The sequence below is a fragment of the Rhinopithecus bieti genome, unplaced genomic scaffold (assembly GCF_001698545.2).
Source record: "Rhinopithecus bieti isolate Rb0 unplaced genomic scaffold, ASM169854v2 scaffold_54263, whole genome shotgun sequence".
In the NCBI taxonomy this organism is placed as follows: Eukaryota; Metazoa; Chordata; class Mammalia; order Primates; family Cercopithecidae; genus Rhinopithecus; species Rhinopithecus bieti.
This window is the reverse complement of record NW_016821166.1, coordinates 170,523-175,358: the sequence shown is the minus strand read 5'-3', so window position 1 is coordinate 175,358 and position 4,836 is coordinate 170,523. Positions and strand designations below refer to the sequence as shown.

The 4,836-nt window shown below is 47.5% G+C and overlaps 1 long non-coding RNA gene across 1 annotated transcript in view; it reads left to right on the top strand.

Moving 5' to 3' along the window:
• Positions 1–4,836, top strand: part of LOC108520733 (uncharacterized) — a 14,558-nt gene that overhangs the window by 5,437 nt on the left and 4,285 nt on the right. The window contains exon 2 of the long non-coding RNA XR_001882989.1: positions 1,414–1,517. This is a non-coding gene — a long non-coding RNA (uncharacterized LOC108520733). The remainder of the gene's footprint in view (positions 1–1,413; positions 1,518–4,836) is intronic.

Here is a 4,836-nt window from a genome sequence, read left to right as displayed (position 1 = left end):
TTTTTTTGAGACAGAGTCTTGCTCTGTTGCCCAGGCTGGATTGCAGTGGTGCGATCTCGACTCACTGCAACCTCCGTCTCCTGGGTTCAAGCAATTCTTCTACCTCAGCCTCCCAACTAGCTGGGATTACAGGTGCCTGCCATCACACCTGGCTAATTTTTGCATTTTTAGTAGAGACAGGGTTTCACCATGTTGGCCAGGCTGGTCTTGAACTACTGACCTTAGGTCATCTACCCACGTCAGCCTCCCAAAGGGCTGGGATTACAGGCGTGAGCCACCATGCCCAGCCTTTAGGTGTTTCTTTATGGGGAAAATCAACATAGCTCCTGGAAAATGCTTTCTTCTTTTGTTTTGTTTTTTTGTTTTTTTTTGAGATGGAGTTTATCTCTGTCACCCCGGCTGGAGCACAGTGGCGTAATCTCAGCTCACTGCAAACTCCACCACCCAGGTTCAAGCAATTCTCCTGTCTCAGCCTCCTGAGCAGCTGGGATTACAGGTGCCCACCACCACACCCAGCTAATTTTTGCATTTTTAGTAGAGACAGGGTTTCGCCACATTGGCTGAGCTGGTCTTGAACTCCTGACCTCAGGTGACCCACCCGCCTCGGCCTCCCAAAGTGCTGGGATTACAGGCGTGAGCCACCATGCCCAGCCTCTAGGTGTTTCTTTACGGGGAAAATCAACATAGCTCCTGGAAAATGCTTTCTTCTTTTTTTATTTTATTTTTTATTTTATTTATTTATTTATGTTTTGAGATGAAGTTCGTCTCTGTCACCCAGGCTAGAGCGTAGTGGCACAATCTCGGCTCACTGCAACCTCTGCCTCCTAGGTTCAAGCGATTCTCCTGTCTCAGCCTCCCGAGTAGCTGGGATTACAGGCGTGTGCCACCATGCCTGGGTAATTTTTGTATTTTTAGTAGAGATGGGGTTTTACCACGTTGGCCAGGCTGATCTCGAGCTCCTGACCTCAGGTGATCTGCCTGCCTTGGCTTCCCAAAGTGCTGCGATTACAGGCATGAGCCACTGCCCCTGGCCAAATGTTTTGTTCTTTATTCCAATAACCAAAGAATCCTGAAGTCATTTGCTTTTACCTGGTAGGGACAGCAGTGCACCTTTACAATCTTGCCTCAGAGTTGTGGCAACACAGTATCTAATGGTCAAGGTCAGGGATATAAACCATGGCAGCTGGTGCTCAAATGAGGTGGAGACAGTGGTGCCTTCCCCAGACATTTCTGCAACGTGATTTTGAGCATTGGTCTTGGCTGCATAGCCTCTGAGCTAGCTCTCCAACATCTCTACCCCCCATCCACTTTCTGTGCCCACCGATTTTTCATAAATTTATTTTCTATTTAACTCAGGCAGAAGTATGTCTTTCGTTTACAATTAATAACACTGACTGATGCATATCCTTCTAGGAGTCCCTAGAGGGCAGCAAACAGCATCTGCAGCTTGAAGCGGGAGCCGGGAGGCAGAAGCAGCACTGGATCACATTGGACCCTGGCTCAAAGACTCTGCAAAGGTAAAGAGGGCATTTGTGCTTTCCTGACCTGTTGGCTCTCAGGAAGAGTGTGTCTTAGACCTGGACTAAGGAGGAAGACTCAGACTAAGGAAGTTCAATTCCAGTAGGAGGCCATTGCTTTGTAAATTTTTTTTCTTAATATTTCTAAAGCAGAAGGGATGAATTATGAGGCGCTTGGGGTGTCTCTTTCCTGGTTGCATCTACTTCTTTATTCACTGCTTTTACAGCTTGTCAAAAGTATTCTAGCTGCCTTTCGGCCTCAGCCTTTGTCTTGTGCCGAGAGTCTTGTTTATCTTAGACATTACCTGCGTGCCACCACAACCAGGTTCCTGGCTGCCTACCCTCTATTCTTCTCCTTAATAGCATCCAGATTTTCTTTTTCTTTTTCTTTCTTTCTTTTTTTTTTTTTTTGAGACAGAGTCTCGCTCTGTGTGCAGTGGCATGATCTCAGCTCACTGCAATCTCTGTGTCCCAGGTTCAAGCGATTCTCCTGCCTCAGCCTCCCAAGTAGCTGGGATTACAGGCATGCACCACCACGCCTGGCTCATTTTTGTATTTTTTTAGTAGAGACAGGGTTTCTCCATACTGGTCACGCTGGTCTTGAACTCCCAACCTCAGGTGATCTGCCCACCTTGACCTCCCAAAGAGCTGGGATTACAGATGTGAGCCACCATGCCTAGTCCAGATTTTTCTTTTTTTTTTCTTTTTCTTTCTTTCTTTCTTTCTTTCTTTCTTTCTTTCTTTCTTTCTTTCTTTCTTTTCTTTTCTTTTCTTTTCTATTCTTTTTTTTTTTTTGACAGAGTTTTCCTCTCCCAAGTTGCTGGGATTACAAGCATGCCCCACCATGCCCGGTAACTTTGTATTTTTTTTTAGTAGAGATGGGGTTTCTCCGTGTTGGTCAGGCTGGTTTCAAACTCCCGACTTCAGGTGATCCGCCCACCTTGGCCTCCCAAAGTGCTGGGATTACAGGCGTGAGCCACCGTGCCCAGCCCAGATTTTCTAATAGGGAATTATTCCTTGCTACTGTGTGTTGAATCCTGGGGAGAGAAGTTGAGGTCATTAACAGTCCTAGGGTTTGGGGCTGACCTAGAGGAAAATGACCACGAGATGGCAGTAGCATGCAATGAGCTTTACTGGGGCGGCTCTGAGACAGGGTTACTTGTGAGGGGAAGTCCCCCATAGCGGGAGTCCTTCTAAGGATAGTGATGCGGGGCCACCATCCAGAAAGAGAAGACAAGAGAGCTTCTGGGGAGAGGGGTATCAGGGAGGCGGTTTACATGTCTAGATGAGGAGGGGTGTCTCTGGGTCAGAGAACTGCAAAGGGCAGCCCTGGCTTGGGCTCTGTTGTAACCCCAGGGTTTATCCTCTCTATGGCCAGCACTTGTGGGGTGCAGTCTGGCAGGGTACATAAAGCAAGCAGGCTCTAAGTGGCTAGAAATACATTTATTTGGGCTATTTAATTAAAAGCAACTGGATATGTAAAAAACTGAGTTTAGCTCTTATGGGTTTTTGTGCTAGCAGTCCTGTCCTGAAGAAGTAAACAGCGTACAGCTCAAGGTTCGGCTCATTTATTTAACAGGGTGAATAACAGTGCCTGCCTCCCCCACTCTCTTCCACTACAGAAGCTGAGGGAGCAGATCCTTCCTCAATCTTCCCTGCTCGTATAGCCAAGGGCAAACATGGTGCCTAAGCTCAGCCAGTTCGAGAATTGTCTCCAGGTCTTTAAAATTTTATTTATTTATGTATTTATTTTTGACACAGGGTCTTGCTCTGTTACCCATGCTGGAGTGCAGTGGTGCAATCGTGGCTCACTGCAGCCTTGATTTTCTAGGTTCAAGTGGTCCTCCTGCCTCAGCCTTTTGAGTAGCTGGGATCACAGGTATGTACCACCAGGCCCAGCTAATGTTTAAATTTTCTGTAGAGATAGGATCTTGCTGTGTTGCCCAGGCTGGTCTCAAACTCCTGGCTTCAAAAGATCCTCCTTCCTTCCAAAGTGTTAAGATTACAGGTGTGAGCCCACCCCATACCTCTCACTTTTTTTTCGTGAGACAGCATGTTACTCTGTCTCCCAGGCTGGAGGGCAGTGGTTCAATCTCAGCTCACTGCAACGTCTGCCTCCTGGGCTCACGTGATCCTCCCACCTCAGCCTCCCAAGTAGTTGGGACTACTGGCCTGAGCTACCATGTCCAACCTTTTTTTTTTTTTTTTTTAGTAGAGATGAGTTTTCACTATGTTGCCTAGACTGGTCTCAAACTCCTGGGCTCAACCAATCTGCCCACCACCTCCCAAAGCATCTAGATTTTCTTTTTCCTTTTTTCTTTTCTTTTCTTTCTTTCTTTTTTTTTTTTTTTTTTTTTTTTGAGATAAAGTCTTACTCTGTTACCCAGGCTGGAATGCAGTGGTGCGATCTGGGCTCACTGCAACCTCTCCCTCCCAGGTTCAAGCGATTCTCCCACCTTAGCCTCCCGAGTAGCTGGGACTACAAGTGTGTACCACCACACCTAGCTAATGATTTTTTTTGTATTTTAGTAGAGATGGGGTTTCACCATGTTGCCCAGGCTGGCCTCGAACTCCTGAGCTCAGGCACTCCGCCCACCTTGGCCTCCCAAAGTGCTAAGATTACAGGTGTGAGCCGCCGCGCCTGGCCGAGATTTTCTAACTGGGAATTATTAAATAGGCTGGGTTTCAGCCACTGCATCCAGCCCTCCCCAGGCCTTTTCATACGTGTGTATGACTTCAGTATTCGGAGATTTGGAGATGAGAATCATTGGCCAGTCTGGCCCTATCAAGAGACTCTGCCGTGCCGCTTCTCTATTTATTTATTTATTTATTTATTTATTTATTTATTTATTTATTTTAAGACGGAGTCTAACTCTGTCATCCAGGCTGGAATGCAGTGGCACGATCTCAGCTCACTGCAACCCCCACCTCCTGGGTTCAAGCGATTCTCCTGCCTCGGCCTCCTGAGTAGCTGGGATTACAGGAGCGTGCCACCACAAGCAGCTGATTTTTGCATTTTTTAGTAGAGACAGGGTTTCACCAAGTTGGCCAGGCTGGTTTCAAACTCCTGACCTCAGGTGACCCACCCGCCTCGGCCTCCCAAAGTGCTGGGATGAACGCGTGAGCTACTGAGCCCACCACTTCTCGTTTCTTGATCCTTTCGAGCAGGCTTTGTCAACCAGGTCCCTCCTCTGAACCACAGAACACAGGAATGATTTCCCCAATTCTCCAAAGAACCTTTGCCCTTTCCCTTTCTTCCTGCTGGAATTCCGACTCTAGTCCTGGGCCCTGGGGACAGCACGGCTGCGCTAAGGACCGT